At 36.8% G+C, this 18,858-nt stretch overlaps 1 long non-coding RNA gene across 1 annotated transcript in view; it reads left to right on the top strand.

The window, feature by feature from the left end:
* Positions 1 to 1,116: 1,116 nt before the first annotated feature.
* LOC113925728 overlaps positions 1,117 to 18,858 on the top strand; it is a 36,271-nt gene continuing 18,529 nt past the window's right edge. Inside the window, exon 1 of the long non-coding RNA XR_003521033.2 lies at positions 1,117 to 1,212. This is a non-coding gene — a long non-coding RNA (uncharacterized LOC113925728). The remainder of the gene's footprint in view (positions 1,213 to 18,858) is intronic.

Genomic DNA, 18,858 nt, shown 5'->3' with positions numbered 1-18,858 from the left:
AGCTTTGGACATAATGGAGACCGTACAGTAGTACAGGTGTCATGTTTAATCAGCTAGTTTTAATAGAAGTGTCAGACGATCATGTGACAATATGACCAGGGGAATGGTAATAAGAAGAGAGAGGCTGGATTATGAGAGTCTTATAAAAGAAGTAGAGAATTTTGTAAACATTGTGATTGGCTTCTCAACATTCATCCCTCCACCTTATTGATGAAGAACTTGAGAAACACTTGGAGGAATTGATCCAAGACAATAGGTCAATCAAGATACTTTCAAGCCCTTGACGATCACTGTTGCAAGAACTCTGGTCTGAGCCAAAGAATGAATCACATTCCTGGGCTTGGCAAGGATCGATCTTGCAAGGGGCATGCTATTCTAAAGAAACAATGAAAAGCAAAGAGGTATTTGGGAATTCTAAGAAAATGTTTCTCTTCCTTAAGTGTTAATCACAAGAAAAGGTAGCCTCTATTCATCTGTGTAGAGAGCAAAATGGAGTCTCTCATGCCAAGCAGGGGCCTGTGTCAAGCAATGACACAAGCAGTTAAGGTACTGCAGCTAGGAGACATCAGGGGACCAACGTCAGCTGACACCCCAGAACTGATAGCAAGCAGAACCGGAGGAGGTCTGCAGAGACCCAAAACTGATTAAATCCCTTTAAAAAGGAAAGGATTTTGGCAGCAAACGGTCAGACTCTTCAGACCTGACGTTTCTACGTCTGACCACTTAAAAAAGGCAACTGCTGCTGAAGGCCCTGTCCAACTGATCTCCATGGTCTCCGAACAGAACCAAGATCCTTCACTGCTTGAACATCAGAAGCAGTCAGTGCCGAGAGTTGACCCGGACCAGACTGAGGCCTTAGCTCAACTGCGGGCCCATAGACTGACTTCCAGTTTGTTTGGTTAACTTCCTGAACCCTTCTGTTACCTTGTTTGTTGTGTGGCTTGTCTTCTGTCCTGCTCTTTGTGCGGTGTAAGAAGCCAAGTTGAATCACATGGCGAAGTGTCATTGAGTTTGGAATCCTGAACCTGCTTTATAATTGTGATTTAACTTTGCTTTATGACTGAATAAAGCTGACACTGTGGAAAGACACAACTCATGTGTGTGCCTTCAGAGCCTGTTCATGACAATCTGGAATCATTTTGCCATGTGCAAGACCTGTCGCTTTCACTGCTCTCTTTACCTGCTTCCAAATGAAGCTACGTGGGAAGGAAGGTAAAACCAAGAGAACTGCCAACAACGGAAGCCAGAGCTGTTGGGCTGAGTCATCTTTGAGGCCTGCCCTATGCTGTACTCTCAGGATGTTATTACTACTTAAGAATAGTGGAGATGAGTTTTTTCACTATTTTTAGCTGGGAACATCATAACTGATACAAAGCCTATATAACAAGATACTGCCTCTTTTCCCGAGAGCTTAATGCTAGTACTCAAAGGCTAAAGAGGCAAATGACTTAGCCTAGATTTTTACTCACAAAAATCCTAATTTCAGGAAGTATTTTATTTAAACTAGAATAAAAAAGTTTTTTTCAGAGTAGTGCAATCCTTTTAGAGCTGTCATGAACACATTCTTCATTTCCTCTTTGTTGCCTAGAGCGGTGATTCTCAAATTTTAACATGTGTATAATCAACCAGGGTCAGACCTGAGATTTTTCATTTCTTTTTTTTTTTTAAGATTTTATTTATTTATTTGACAGAGAGAGACACAGTGAGAGAGGGAACACAAGCAGGGGGAGTGGGAGAGGGAGAAGCAGGTTTCCCACAGAGCAGGGAGCCCGATGTGGGGCCCGATCCCAGAAGCCTGGGATCATGACCCGAGCCAAAGGCAGATGCTTAACGACTGAGCCACCCAGGAGCTCTGAGATTTTGCATTTCTAACAAGCTCCAGGTGTTGTTGATTCAATTGGTCCATGGCTCAAACTTTGAGTACCAAGAACCAAGTGGACTTCAGACTTCTGTAGATAGTAAGACCAATAAAAATTAGTAATTATTGGATTGTGATCATGAATTGTATTATACTCAAAAAGACCTAATGTGTATATCTACATAAAACTCAACTCTAAACAGATCTCTACATTACTGATTCATCACCACCACACATATGTATATATCTTATATATATATACATAAATCTCATCTCACAAATTTCTAATGTATAATGGGAAGAATAGAGTGCTGGAGGGGAAACTTCTTGATTAAATTTTCTTTTCCCACTTAATTCAATTTTACTGAAATGACTGACAATGCAAAAGTGGGAAAAACCATTTACATACAAACTGGGCAAAATAAACAAGCCCAAAATACTCATGCAGTTTATATGAAGAAGCAATGTGCATAATATGGTTACTCAAATAGCTTAGTCTATTTTTCTTGGGTAGTTTTAACTGGGCCCTTATCCAAATGCTTTCATTGCTCTAATTAGTTGTCAATGTAGTCTAGATTCTCTTTAATTATTTGCATTGTTCTTTTTTAACTACTTGAGCAAAATGGTACTTTCAATTCTGTGCTAAAGTGAAAATCTATTAAAATGGAGAAGTTTTATGAAGATGCAAATTTTGTCATATGTTCTAAATCAATATTCTTCAGTGTTTTTTTTCCTCTATATTGGAAGTATATATCTTGAATGCCAGATCATTATACTATAACCATATTTTGGGAAATGCAAGGAGGAATGCTTTCCTGTTTTGCTGCCTTCACCCATTTATGCAAAAGTATAAAATGTAGGTATATTATAAACATTTATTTCAAAATACTTAAATGACTATCTAGTTATATTGGTTGGAATAATTAGTGGCCATAACACCTTAAACAAATATGTCTTAATACAAGAGAAACTTCTTATTTATGTTCCCAGTGAATGTCTTTCTTGCAGGATGGAAGCTCCCCTCCAATTTGTGCTTTCAGGAATAGAGATTTTCCATCTTTTAGCTTTTTTTTTTCCTACAAGGCCTTGGAATTTTCTGTATTCATCTAGGGAAAGATAAAAATGAGAGTAGAATACACCAAATTGTTAAAAGCCCTGGCCTAAAAGTGATATATCACTTCTACTGAATTTCACTGTTGAGAATTAGTCACGTGCATTATAAGGACACTTGGAAATGTGGTCCACAGGTGGGCAGCTGTCTCCCCACACAAGCTCAACACCATGGAAGGGGAAGCACAAATTTTGTAGACAGCCAGCCATCTTTGCTATAGTATTATTTGTACATTATATGCACTGGATGAATTGAGTCATTGGAAAGGTGGGTGAGATACTGAGCATTACTATCTAATGAGGTAAGCAGGAATGCAAAATAAATAAATAAAATAAAATGTAGTACAGTGTGGTAAGGATGGTGTCTTTCCAATCGGATGGGGGACCCAGAATGTGGGGTGAACCAATCTAGTAGAAGCCAGTAGATTGGGTGGTGAAAGAATTCACCTAAGGCATAACAAAGGAGATAGAAGTTTAACAAAGACACCACAAGGGAATAGCTGGCAGGACAGCAAAGGAGAGACTGTGTGCCATGAGGCAGTGGGTGGGGGCTCTATTTAAAGGGCGAAAGTGAGGAGTTATGAGGATGTATGGGATTTTCCCTTTTTTGGTAACTGTGCCTGGTTGTCAGTTTCTCATTGGTTAGTTAGGGCCTATGGTGATTTCAAAATGGACTTAATGATCCTGTTTGTATTCAGTCAGGGGGTTGAGGTCACTGTGGGCCTTTCTACCTTACTCAAGTTTCCACTGTTCAAGCCTGTTGCCCAAAAGTGGCCTCTACAGTAAGTGCTAGGAGTTGATAACACAAGAAAATATGTTTAGCTGGAAAATGTGTTTTTTGTGTAGTGTATTCTGGTGACATTAGAAGAAATTGAGTGGACTTAGGAGAAGTTGCAACTGCTTAATAAGTCTTGGCAAGAGCTTAAACTTAGATATGGCAGTGTAAAAAGAGAGAAGATTCAAGAGCTATTTATTTAACAAAATTAAAGAGATTGTGTGCAACAAAGGAAGAAGTTATAATATGCATGACTTACAGATGACCTTGAGAAACTGGATGGAGGATGACATTGATTGTTATAGGGAATGAAGAAGTCACAATAGATTTTGAGTGGGTGAATGTTGAATGTATGGTGAATACAATATGGGTGAATATGAAAGGTAGTTACATTTTGTTTTTTGTAGCATAAGAGAGTGATCAGAGATTGAGATAAAGAGAAAGGATTCAACAGCATAAAAATGGTAGCTAAAGTCAAGAAGGGAGCTGAAATTGTAAGGAAGAACATGCATAATTGGAAGAGGCAATTACTAAAGACAAAACCAAAATTTAGTCTGAAATGAAAATGACATTGAATCAGAGAGAAATAAGATTGACTATCAGATTTTTGCTCATTAAAAGAAGAGATCAAGTGACTCAGTCTTTAGTGAAATAAGTACAGTTGAATGAGTTTTCAATGGTCTTTAGTGTTTTGTTGATCATAGACATTGTGAGGGTTAATTTTTTTCTTTCTTTCTTTTTTTAAGAGAGAGAGGTGGGGAAGGGGCAAAGGGAGAGACAGAATTGTAAGCAGACTCCATGCCCAAGGTAGACCCTGACGTGGTGGCTTGATCTCACAACCCTGAGAGCGTGACCTGAACTGAAATCAAGAGTTGGATGCTTAAGGGCGCCTGGGTGGCTCAGATGGTTAAGCGTCTGCCTTCGGCTCAGGTCATGATCCCAGGGTCCTGGGAGCGAGTCCTGCATCGGGCCCCTGCTCCTTGGGAGCCGGCTTCTCCCTCTGCCTCTCTCTCTCTCTCTCTCTCTGTCTCTCATGAATAAATAAATAAAATCTTTAAAAAAAAGAGTTGGATGCTTAAGAGACAAGTAGAGGACGGTTGAATTCTTTCTCTGTCTGTTTGAGCTGGGCATCTGTTTCCTCCTGCCTTTGTCCTGGGACCATTGTCCTCTAATTCTCAGGCCTTTGGTCGTGAACTGTTCTACATCATTGGCTTTCCTGGGTCTCCAGCTTGCAGATGGGAGGCTGTGGGACTTCACAGCCTCCATAATCACATAAGTTAGTTCCTTAAAATACAACACTTAAATATAAATATAAATGTAAGTATAAATGAAATTACATATAATAATGTATTTAATAATATTATATAATATATATAACCTATTGGTTCTGTTTCTCTGGAGAATCCTAATACAGTCATATTTAATAATTCAGTGAAAGTCCTATCCCCTCTCCTAAAATATGAACATCATGGATATGCATCATTCCAACCAATTTCATGATTTGATAGACTACTGGAAACCTAATCATGGCACATGAATTCCAGTTTTAGAATTCTGGCACTGTGTACCTAGAGGGCTTAAACTGTAAAATAGTAAGTTTAAATAGCTTTGGTAACTTGCTTCTTGTAAGGCCGGGAAAGTCCTGAATACATTTTTATCAAGTTGAAAAATTTAAAGGAGATGTTATTAACTCATTGCATTGATATAAAATATTTCCATCAGAGAATTCAAGGACGTGATGAATTTAGATTTTTTTAATTCTACTCATTTTGATTTTCTCTTTTGGAAGGCAACCCTGAAATATTATATTATTTTGTTTTGTTTTGCAATAATTACCCTGTATGAATGAGTGATCACTGTGCACTTTAACCTCAGGATAGCAGGCACTTGGACACTGCTGCAGAGAATTAGTCATAACACTCTGTTAAGAGTTTATTATTCCATTCTTAAATCCCACCACAAGTATAATAAATAGGTTCCTAATGTCATTGGCCATTCCCATAGACATTATTTTACTTAGTTCATTTTAATTAAATGCTAATCATATGGTAGGCACTGTGTTTGGAGCTCAGAAATAACTAGACAAGGATATATATACTAAGTTCTAGAAGAAATATAGACATTTACACCCTCACATTAAACACAAACTCAGATTTTAGTACCCATTCATTTGACTAGTAGTTATTAAACATTTTTTGCCTTTTCAAGAACCCACTCCTAGTCAACACTCTCCAGCTTTCTTTGATCTAAGCAGACTGGATTCCCCTTTGTAGAGGTAATCTTGTACTTTGAGAACAGTATTTTTTTTTTTTTTAGACTTTATATATTTAGAGCCATTTTAAGTTCACAACAAAATTGAGAAGAAAGTATGGAGATATCCCACATACTCCCTGTCCTCACACATGCATAGCCTCCTTCCCCACCAGTGTGTATATTTGTTACGAACGAGAATTTAGATTGATACATCATAGTTACCTACCAACGATGAATTTAGATTGATACATCATAGTTACCTGAAGTCCATAGTTTACTTTAGGGTTCACTTTTGGGTTTGTACAAATCCCTAATGACATATATTAATCATTATGATATCATATGGAGTATTTCTACTTCCTTGAAACGCTGATGTGCTCTCCCTATTCATTTCTCTCTCATCCCTTTCACCCATAGCCAACCACTGATCTTTTTATTGTCTCCAAAGTTTTGCCTTTTCTAGAATGTGATAAGTATGCACCATTTTTAGTTTGGCTTCTTGCACTTAGTAATAACCATTTCAGTTTCCTCTATGTCTTTTCATGGCTTGATAACTCACTTCTTTTTAGTGTTGATGAATAATATTCCATTCTCCGAAGGTACCAAAATTTCCTTATCTATTCATCTACTGAGGGACAACTTGCTTGCTTCCAAGTTTTGGCAATCATAAATAAAGTTGCTGTAAATATCTGTGTGTAGGTTTTTGTGTGGGCATACATTTTCAACTCTTTTGAACAAATAACAAGGAGCATGATTGCTGGGTACCATGATAAGGATATGTTTAGTTTTATAAGAAACTGCCAACTGTTTCCCAAAGTTGCTGTCCCATTTTCCATTCCTACCAGCAAGGAATGAGAGTTCCTATTGCTCCATATCTTTGCCAGGATTTGATGTTGTCAGTGTTCCAGATTCTGATTGGGTTTGTAGTGGCATCCCATTGTTGTTTTAATGGTGTAATGCTATGGGCACCTTTTCGTATGCTTATTTGTCATCTGTATATCTTCTTTAGTGAGGTGTTTGTTAAAGTCCTTGGCCCATTTTTTAAATGGGCTTTTTCTTTCTTATAGTTGAGTTTTAAGAGTTGTTTATTTTTTAATTTTTTTTAAAGATTTTATTTATTTATTTGACAGAGAGAGACACAGTGAGAGAGGGAACACAAGCAGGGGGAGAGGGAGAAGCAGGCCTCCCGCCGAGCAGGGAGCTGGATGCGGGGCTCGATCCCAGGACCCCGGGATCATGACCTGAGCCAAAGGCAGACGTTTAACGACTGAGCCACCCAGGCACTCCAGGAGTTGTTTATTTTGGATGAAAGTCCATTAGAAGATATTTCTTGTGCAAATATTTTCTCTCAGTCTGTAGCTTATCATCTAATTCTCTTGACATTGTTTTTTCACAGAACAGAAGTTTTTAGTATTAATGAAGTCCAGCTTATCAATTCTTTTCTTTCATGGATCATGTCTTTGGTGTTGTATCTAAAAAAGCATCACCATACCCAAAGTCATCATTGTTTTGCCTATATTATCTTCTAGGAGGTTATAATTTTGTGTTTTAACATTTCGGTCTGATCTATTTTGAGTTAATTTTTATGAAGAGTGTACGGTCTGGGTCTAGATTCACTTTTTTTTGGCATGCGGATATCCAGTTGTTCCAGCACCATTTGTTGAATAGACTCTCTGTACTTCATTGTATTGACTTTGCTTCTTTGTCAAAGATCTGTTGATTGTATTCATGTGGGTCTATTTCTGGACTCTGTGTTCTGTTCCATTAATCTATTACTTTGCTAATACCACACTTTCATAAATACTGTAGCCTCTATAGTAAGTCCTGATGTCAGGTACTTTTTGCTTCCTACTTTGTTTTCTTAATATTGTCTGGTTTTTTTGGGGTCTTGGCCTTGCCATATAAACTTTAGAATCAGCTTTTTAATATCCAAAAAATAACTTGCTGAGATTTTTACTGGGATAGCACTGAATCTCTAAATCAAGTTGGAAACAACTGACACAATGATAATATTGAGTCTTCCTATCCATGGATACCGACTCTCTCTCCATTTATTTAGTTCTTTGTTTCTTTCATCAGTTTTCTAATTTTCCTCATATAAATCTTATATGTATTTTGTTAGATTTATACCTAAGTATTTTATTTTTGAAGTAATTGATATTGTGTTTTTAATTTCAAATTCTACTTGTTTATTTTTAGTATATAGGAAGGCAATTGACTTTTGTATATTAACCTTGTATCTTGCAGTTTTGTTATAATTGCTTATTAGTTCCAGGAGGTTTTTTTGTTTTGTTTTGTTTTTGGTTCTTTCAGATTTTCTAAGGAGATGATCATGCCATATGTGAACAAAGACATGTTTATATCTCCCTCCCCAATACGTATGTCTTTTTATTTCTTTTTCTTGCCTTGCTGCATTAGAAAGGACTTCCAGTACAATGTTAAAAAAGAGTAGTGAGGAAGGACATCATTGCCTTTTATCTGGTCTTCATGGGGAAGCTTCAAGTTTCTCAGTATTAAGTATGATTTTATCTGTGGGATTTTTTTTAGACATTCTCTATCAAGGTGAGGAAATTCCCCTCTATTCCTAGTTTACTGAGAGTTTGTATCACTAATGGAGGTTGGGAGAACAATCATTTTAATAGAAGAATAGAAACAGGGCCATTTGAAAATACAAAAAGATTTGTCTCTACATAAATGGATTGGTGACAGTTCCTCACCCACAGAGAGCATACTAAACACATTAAACAATAGGATTAGAACATAAGTAATGGGATTTTTAAGGCTTTCAAACTCTAAGGGACAATTTCAAAGGTTTGAAGGAAAGACAGATGTATACTACCAGTGTGAGATGAAGTTTTTTCTCTTTCTCTCCCTCCCTCTCTTTTTTCTCTTCTAATCCCACACCTTCCCCCCAACATACACAATTTCTATGGAAGAAGGCTACTGAGGGAACTATCAAAGACAAGAATAGAATTTGACTATGTGTTTAAAGAGTAAGAGACGCTTTATGTGTGAAAAGGAAGATGCTAAAAGTTCTGACTTTTCCATGCCATTTCTTTTTAGGATTTTTTTTTTTTTCTAGTGGATGCTGAGTAGTGATTATCTAAGTGTCCACTACCTTCTCCTTTTGCTGCAGAAGCTGGAAAAGTAAAATCATCTATTTTAACAGCTAGGATTCTGAGTGCAAATTTGATTTCACCAATTATATGTATTCAAGTGAGATTTGAAAATAGAATAGGAGTTATGTTGCTGCTCTTTTGATTATTTTCTCCTCATCGTGGGAGTAGTGAATATATAGTTTACCTCCCACAGGCCTGCCTGGTGGAGGCAGAAGTTATGTGTGCATCTCTCTGTGGTTCAAAACCTCACCAGCGTTCCATAGAGGAGCTTGGGAAGTGAGCAAAATCTCAGTCGTAAGCTGGCATTGAGCTGAATATATGTTTCTTCTTCAAGTACTGAGTGAAGCCTATTGCAGTTATACCAGGAAGCTGAGCAAAGCGTATTTGATTTGATGTAGGGATTCCGCACACTTCCCTCTTCTCTTTCTACCCCAGAAAAACATCTTCCTCTTCTGTGCTACTACTTTTCTCATACATGTTGTTTTACTTCTTTGTATAGATGGATGGCTAACAGACTAGACTCTGAGCTCCCTGAGGGCTTAGGTCAAGATTTTTTTATATATTTGTGTCCATGGTACTGTGCTGGTCACATCATGGAATTCGCAAATAATTTTTGAGTGAGTGAATAAGTGAATTAATGAACAATATGCATGAAAGTTTTTGGATTAGACCGTTCTTCAAACTACCTGTAGTTCTGCTTCCAAAATAAGTATTATGTTTTTTGTCATTTCTAAAACAGTGTAAGTCTTCAAATCCTCTAGGGGTGGTAGGAAAAGTGTTTTAAAATAGATATCACAGTATAAATACTTAGCCAACCTGAAGAGCAATAAGAAATGTAGAATTTTCTTCAGCTCATATCTATTAATTTGTTAAGGGGTTCTGTCAAAGTGTGGGTCACTACCAGAATGGAGGTGTAAGCCTTGGAAATGTAGACTCCTGGTTAGTTTTTAGTTCTGGACTTGTGCATTTTTACCTTCCTGCAGGAATTTTATTTACTTTTTGACTATTTAACACAACACTTATTCCCATGGTCTAAATTCACTTATGTTCACATTTCTTATTTTCAAAGGTGATTTAAATTCAGAACCAAAGTTTGAATAGGCCAACGGGTTGCACATTCATGTGACTCGTCACTACTTTCTTGTTTATGACATCTTCCCCTTCACAGACTTATGAACCTGAACTTATACAGGCTATAGCATAAAAGCTGAATTAATATTAAGTGTTTGATCTCTGCATGTCTCATTTTGTGGCTCAAGAGACTGAAGCAGTTAAGCTATATATTCTGCATAGAGGCCAGAAAGCATAACGCCTTCAAAGGAATATACATACATATAATGTGTACTCCTTCTCTAAAAGCGTTCTATATTCCATGAGAGCAACCCCATCATTTTTCAAATTGGAAAATAGCTCAGGGCTTAATGATTGCTGCTTGAACAAGCAATATAAATTCTTTTCATACTCTACTTTTTTGGCATCTTTCCTAGAGGACAACAGGAAAACTTAGATATATGGGTTATATCATGTCAGTTTTGTTTTATTATTTATTTTTTCCTACCAAGTATGACCTATGTTTCTTCAGTTCAAACAAGCCTGGACATGAAGGTCATATTATTGATAAGAAGAAACTGTCTCTGCTTCTATTCGTAATTGCAAATCAAAAGAAATCCAGAAACTCTAAGTTGCTCTGAACCACTTTCAGGAGATCTCAGGGACATTCTCACACTTACTCTCCAACACTGTCCTCTTATATGTTTATATATGCTGTTTAAAATGACCTGAAGTAACTGCCCTGAAGTGGGTAGTTCATATTCTCCTCTTCATGTATTACATGTTTTAAAAAGCATATTTCAGTAACAGAGAAAAAGACAGATTTTAAAAATCTCTGTGTACAAGGTTTTAAGTGAATTCCTGGGGGTAGATAAGACCTTAGGCCAGATGTTTTATAACCATCTCTCTGTTGATCATTTGCTTTTGGACAAAGCATGAAGATCCTGAGCTCTTCCCCCGCCTTTTTTTTTTTTTTTAAAGATTTTATTTATTTGACAGAGACACAGCGAGAGAGGGAACACAAGCAGGGGGAGTGGGAGAGGGAGAAGCAGGCTTCCCGTGGAGCAGGGAGCCTGATGCGGGGCTTGATCCCAGGACCCTGGGACCATGACCTGAGCTGAAGGCAGATGCTTAACGACTGAGCTACCCAGGCGCCCCTTTTTTCCCCTTTTGGTAAAAATATTATGGTTCCTTCTACATATGGATAGCTGGAGAGCCTGCTTCAAGGGCATCCCAACATGGGGTGAGTTTTCTGTGAGGTTGTAGCTGATCCCAAGCTAGGGTGCCTCCATTTCATTTGAGAATGCATTCATAAATTACTGATGTAAAAAATAACCCTTTTTCTGCCCACATAACTGTTGGCAATTTCTGTCTAATTCACTAGAATACTAATAAAAAAATCCTGATATACATAATATGTTCATTTTATTATCCTTAAGGTTGTATTTACTCACATAATGATTGTGTAGTTAGATGACTTTTTTAGTCTTCATAAATCTAGCTCACCCGAAGATCTTTTTCCCTTTCATATGCTAAAAAATAACTCTTTATTGTGGGTTCAAGAAATTCAGCTATGTTTAAGGAGGTGTAAATGGATATTAACAGTCTATGTGCTACACAACTTTAGCTCAATAAGTACAATGCACATGAAAAGGTGCATTTTTTTTGAGATTAATAAGACTCTGGGGCTTAATAGAGATATACTATAGTTATTACACTATCTGAGTAGAACAGAGTTGCTTTCCATCTGAAATTCTTACATCACTGTAGAGCTTTTTAATGGCTAGATGATTTGGTAGGTAAAATACTCTGCCTTCTCTAAAGAAGGGCTACTTGCTTCTAACTAGGAAGTAAAGTTCAAAGTCACAAGATGCCTTGCCTTAATTATGGAAAGAATGCTTGAACATATTTTCTATCATGAATTAAATGTTTATTGATTTTCTCATTTTAACTCAGATGCTAACTGTGTTTAAAAGTACTTTTTCCCTGCATATGTGGAAGCCTCCAACTTACATTTTATTCGTGGATCTACTAGGAATCTGGCTGCATGTTATCGGGCCCAGAGCATGGAGCATTTGAGCTAGATGCAATCTTAGTGGTTATTTCACTTAATCTCATCATTTTACAGCTCAAAAAATTGATGCTGAGATGGAATATGATATATCCTCAAAGTTACACAGTGAGATTTGTAGCAAAACTTAAATTTGAATTCAGATCAACAATGTCCCGATCATCCATACACTTTTTTGTGTCGTTTTCTACCCAAAGTGATGCAAGTACGTCAGGTCATATACATAAATGAATGATGGTGAGTAAGTTATTTTTGTTAGAATTTACTCAAAGCTACTCTATTGGAATTTTTACTTCTATTCTTATAGTTTTAGAATATGGGCACAGTTGAATAGTTTAAGATGTGGGCACAGTTGGAACCCATGATTTGTTGTCAGAACTGTACAACTTGAGCAAAAAAAAATAAGTACATAAAATTGTATCCTTTTTGTATGAATGAAAAGTGACAGAACAAGGAAACATAGGAAAGAGGAGGAAAAGAGGAAAAGTGTGATTTGTGCCCAAGGATTTGGGGAACCAGTTTTGTTTGCAGGATTGTTAAAACTTTACACATAAAACTTAAAAACATTTACTAATTCATTAAGTCTGTTTTTATATTTCCTTCTCTTCAAGCACTTTTTATACTTTCTTAGAGGTAGTCTTCAGAATGGAGCAGTTGAGTGGAAAATGATGACATAGCCCCAAATGGAAAGGAAAATGCCATCGCATGTTTTTATAACGTGGGACAATATGGTACTTACGGAAAAATTGCAGAATATGTGAACCCTAAGTATTTCCTGCTTCAGGTTAATCAATTCGTTATTTCTGCATACAAAAATAAATTACTCAACTCGTTCTTTGCCCTCTGGCTTTATTTTGATTTCTACCGATTTTTTTTTTTTTCCTTTTCCCGCAACAATTTTGCTTCAGTGCCTTTTGCTGTAGGAGATGCTAATCAAATGTATGGGGTATTTTATGTGATTAGCAGGAAAGACAATTATCTGCCTAGAAATAAATGCTGCCATCTTTTGTACGCAAAGAAGACAGTGTACCGACTGTAGGATTTAGTCAATGGCAGAAAACTAAGAGATGAACATAATTCTCCCAACTTAACATGGCCCATTGTCGTCTATTTAATGTAATATTTCTCTGCTCAACTAATGATTATGGTGATGATGCTGGAAAATAAATTTTCAATTTCTGTGTATTCTAGCTGCTAGTTTGAATGCAGGCTAATGTCACTTGTGATTACAGAATCCCTATTTGAATATTTAGTTACTCTGGTTCTGTTTGCAGCTCTCGCATTGACAGCTGCACATTGAACATCCTGAGACATGTCATTCTTTAGAAATATTTGCTGAAGAGGATTCTTTGGTCAGAAATGCTAAAAGAGGGCACTTCCCATACAAGTATGAACTTCAAGTCTTTATCTCACATTGAAATGCACAATGAGTAGAATACATTAAGGAATTCTAAGTTTTTAGACAACTAAATTTGTCAACATATGAATAATTATCTGACTTTGCCAACGATTATTCCATTTTAAACATTTTAATCTTTGTGTTGAGACCTCTGTGTGAAAAGAAGTTCTAAGAAATAAGTATATGGGTTTATTCATCTTTGAGGATTTATTTTCAATCTACAAATGCAAAGAACTAACATCAGGCTATTGCTATTAAATTTTTAGAAATATTACCCAAGTAGTAAGATTTCCTGACCTTGCAGGCTAATAAAATGTTTTAATGTATCAGAATCAGCAGAGCATGTGGGCGGATAAGTCACTGAGCTAATTAGTCATCCCTCTCCCAAGAGCTGTGTATGACTTAGTGGAGTGTGTTTAGCATTACAAGTAAATCAACATTGTTGCAGCAGGGAAGCATCATTTCTGAGTCATTTCCATAACTCTGCCACCTTGACTTTCCAATAAAATCTTCCAAGTTTATGATGCTTACAGCTTGTAAAAAGGGAATGTAGCAGGAAGGAAAATTGATGCCACACATAATCATATGATAACCTTAGTACACTATAAGAATCAGAATGGATTCCTAAGTAATGAATATGAAGATGTGAATATGTCAGTTCATATACATAAATGAACAAGAGTAAGTAAGTCATTTTTATTAGAACTGACCTACAGCTATTTCACTGGTATTTTTGCTTATTTTTTACCTTTACAGTTTTAAAATGTTGGCACAGTTGAATAGGAAAACGGCAAACTTGATTTATAGCTAGAAGCTGTTGAGGTTGACTTTCAGGCAGGTCCTTGTATAAGAGTAGCAAAGAGAACTCTCGTGGCTCTCTTTGGAATTCTTCCAAGGAGCAGGAAACAAGTGACAATAATAACACATGATTTTAAACTTTTTCTATAATTGTATTTTAGTGTCTAATTGTTACGTATGAATTTTTACTTACTTATTCTACATTTTACTCACCCCCAGAGTAAGTAAACCCATGCAGGCCAGACAATTTTAATTTTACAAATGGAAAATGAGATACAGAGAGCCAAAGTCTATTGCTAAAAATTATGCATTTGAAAGTGACAAAACCCAATATACTTAATACATGAAAACAATGAAAAAGGAATCGACAGATTGCAATAAGGAGAGGAGAAAGAAGCAGCTCCCCGTGATCAACACCTTCTGTCTCTGTCTCTCCCTCTCCTCAATTATTTTTGTCCTTTCATCTTTAAATAAGGCACACCTCTCTGATCCTAGGCCTCATTTCCTTGACTATTTTCTCCCACCATTCTGTTCATTCTTTCGCTTCAATTCCAACACCTGAAAAGAACAAACAACCATCCGTTTCTTACCAACAATTCCCTTTGAAAACATTTGCAATCTGGCTCCTGCCTCTTACCACACAGAAATTGCTCTCCTGATGGTCACCAATGTTCATCCTTTACTACAATATTTGGTTCTCCGTAATTCTTCATCCCTCCTTGAGCTCTCTGCAATATTTAGAACTCCTGAAAATTTGCTGACTTAAGCTCTTTCCCCTCTCTGGAGTTAAATGACGCTGCAGGCACCTGGATAAAAGAGCATTTCTCAGACCCCACTTCTGCCTCCTCTTTTTCCAGGTCTTTAAACAAAGCCTTGTTTGAGTTTCTTTCTTCAGATGTCTTTCCTGTTTGTGGATCTCATGTATTCCTATGAACTCAAATATTACCTTCCTGGGTTCTTCCAAATTTCCTTCCTCAACTTTACTTTGCCCCTGAGCAACTGACCCATATTTCCAATGACCTGTTAGACATTTTCATATAAACTCAGTTTAATGAAAGCTAGACTTATTATCTCATCTTTAAGACCATCTCAGTTATTATTCCACCATGCACCTAATCCCCTAGATCAAAACCAAAACAAAACAAAAATTAAACAAAAACAAGAAAACAAACTTGACATGAATCACTTTTTCAATCTAAGCTTTCCTTATTTCCTTTAGATTCTATTTCCACTCTGACTCTCATCTGGTTTTTTATTCTATTTTCACAATTTCTTCTCTATGTCATTTCTAATATTCGCAGTAATGAACTTCGGTGTTGCCTCAGTTTTTTAACTATAAAAAGGGATATGTGTTAGTATAGTATATTTTATCTCTGTTATGAAATGAAATAACTCGATACACAAAGAACATGTAAGTCAGAGCCTGGCACAGAGCAATTACTTAATACATGTTAGCTTTTACTGCCACTTCTAGTGTTATTACCACTACAACCCAGACCACCTACATAATTTGTGGAGTCCATTGAAAAATGAAAGTGGAGTCCTTTGCTCAATAAGCAGGAAAAAAAAAATGTTTAAATCAGTTTGTATCACTTGTTCTGTTTTTAAGCACATTTCCGAGGTCAGTTTCTGTTCTATAGAGTGATGAAGTTAGTGTCAAAGAGAAATTCACCAGACACTGGTTAAAATTTGCAAGACAGATTTTATCAGACTAGTGCAGTAGGGGAAATACTTCAGTGTAAACGGTTCAACTCCTCCAAACAAAAGATAGGAGGTTTTTAGAATGCAAGAGTGTGCTAAAGGAAAAGTACTGAAGGGCTTAATTTGTCAATATGACTAAGCCATTGAGTTTGTTAATTGTCACTTATTTGGGGGACAAAAACTTTTTATATCTTTAGAACAGGATATAGTTTTGCAAACTGGAGAAGGTGCCCACCAAAGTTAGGTTTACTTTCCCATAGGAACTGAGAGACAGGAGAGCCATCTCCCTGGATGTTTGCATTTTAAAGAGATAGACGGCCCCCAGTTACTTGAGACATTTTTGGCTAGTAGAAGGTTTATATCTCAATGGGGGAATGAAAGGATTTATAATTACAAGGTTTTTTGTTTGTTTGTTTTGTTTTGTTTTTTTTAAATTGTAACTGCTCTAAGGAAAGAGAGAGGTCAGGGGCTTATAGTCAGGTTCTGACTGAACCAAACTAAATCCTTTGGTCAGCTGTGTTAGTGATTTCCAGAGAAACAGAATCAAATGGGATACACTCTCACTCACTCACTCACTCACTCACTCACATATATATGATTTATTATAAGCAATTGACTCACATGATTATAGAGACTGAGAAGTCCCAAGATCTGCAGTCTGCAAGCTGGAGACCCAGGAAGGTCAGTGGTGTAGTTCCAGTCTGAATCCCAAGGCCTGAGACCAAGAAAATCAATGGTTTAAGTTGTAGCCTGAAAGCCAGCTCAAGATCCAAAAGGAGCTAAAATGTTTCCCTTTGAGTTTGACCTCATGAACAGACCACAATGTTCCAGATCAAGGCAGTGAGGCAGGAGGAATTCCTTCTAATTCTAGGGAGGCTGAGTGAGCTTTTTGTTCTGTTCATGCCTTCACATGAGGACCCCCCACATTAGGAAGAGCAATTTTCTCTACTCAGTCAAAAGCTAATTTCATCCTAAAACACCCTCTCACCCAGAGTCATGCTTCAGTGAACACCTGGGTACCCCATGGCTCAGTCAAATTGCCTCATGAAATTAAACATTAAAACAGTGTTGACCTTTCTCAAGTACACATTTTAAGGGGGTGGTGGCGGCTGTGGTTGTCCTAGGACGTGGTCTTGGGCCAATAGAAGGTATGTTAGAGTTTGGCTAATTCCCTTAGCATGGGGGTTGTTGGACAATGTCATTTGTGCCAAGAGTTTTAGAGTTCTTAGAGGTCAAGTGGCATTATTATTACATAATCTCTCGTAGGAAAGTTTCATGAGACTTAATTGCAGTATTTTAAGACACTTTAGGATTCTAAGAAAATTTTAAATTTTTAAAAAAGATTTTATTCATTTACTTATTTGAGAGAGAGTGGGAGTGAGGGAGCACAAGCTGGGGGGGTGGCAGAGGGAGAGGGAGAAGCAGGCTCCCCACTGAGTAGGTACCCCAGGATCCTAGGATCATGACCGGAGCCAAAAGCAGATGCTTAACCAAGCCACCCAGGTGCCCCAGGATTCTAAGAAAATTTTAAATGAAGAATTGTTGTGATAAAGATAATAAGATAAAAATAATTATATTGATTAATATACCCATTGTAGAATTGTGAGTTTTGGAGGTGAACTAGTTTCTGTGTTTTGAAGGGCTATAGATAGAGCTCATGTTGTTTCTTATATTCCAGTTGCTGTCTCATGATGTCTTTACTCGCACCTTGCCATGCACATGATCTCGGGTACTTTGAAAATATGGGCATGATGAACTCAGTAATATGAGACTGTAATTTCAGAAAACATTCCTCTGGCAAAATAAATAGAGCCAGTTGTATGTCATCTATAGTTTCTCCTTTAAAGATCAATGTTCTTCAATTTACTATTATTACATACCGGGATCTTGGTATAGAATTTTATCACTATAATTAAATGAATAATGAGTATAGTAAATATTTAGTTAGCGTACACATAGCAGCAGGCAGTATGGAAAACAAATTTTCTCTCTTCTTATAGGCACACCTCCTAACCAAGAGCCTATCTTAATTTGAAAGCCCCTTTTTCAAGTGCGAATACTTCTTTCTCTTCTAAGTGAATCCTCAGACTTTAGGAAAAATATTTAAGCTATGTATCTGGCATTTATTTCACCCATTGCAGCTTCCTAAGGTATCTGTTGTTGAGCCTTCTAAAACTGTCTTCCATGATAGGAAACAATTAGCCAATACACCCTCCAAGGGAAGTCATCCCCAGTATTTTGTTTTATGTCTTCTCAGATGGTCCAGCCTTCTATATTTTAACTTATATCTGTAGGATCAAGATTATTAATATAGTGGACTATGTTTCTACTTACAAGGGATATTAATTCATGTCATGAAAAATAGACAAATTTCCAGTATTTCAGACATATTTTTAAGTTTTTATTTATTTAACTTTATTTAATTATTCAACAAATATTTATTGAGTTCCTATTATGAGCTATAAATATATATTGAGTGCCTTCCGGGGGCAGAGAATATGTAAGTCAATGAAAGAGAATATGACCTCATCCACACAGAACTTTTATTTCAGTAAAGGGAGACATAAAGTAGTCAAATAAATCAAACCTATGATGAGAATAAGGGTTATGAAAAGAAAGCAGGAGGACTGATAGGTAGGAGGTTTGGTTAGGTTACCATTTGTAATAGGTGAACAGGGAAAGTTTCACTCCTAAGGTGACGTTTTGGAAAAGAATTATGAAAAA

This window comes from Zalophus californianus, chromosome 2 (genome assembly GCF_009762305.2).
Source record: "Zalophus californianus isolate mZalCal1 chromosome 2, mZalCal1.pri.v2, whole genome shotgun sequence".
In the NCBI taxonomy this organism is placed as follows: Eukaryota; Metazoa; Chordata; class Mammalia; order Carnivora; family Otariidae; genus Zalophus; species Zalophus californianus.
The sequence above is the reverse complement of the archived record's forward strand: the minus strand, read 5'-3'. Positions and strand labels throughout refer to the sequence as shown.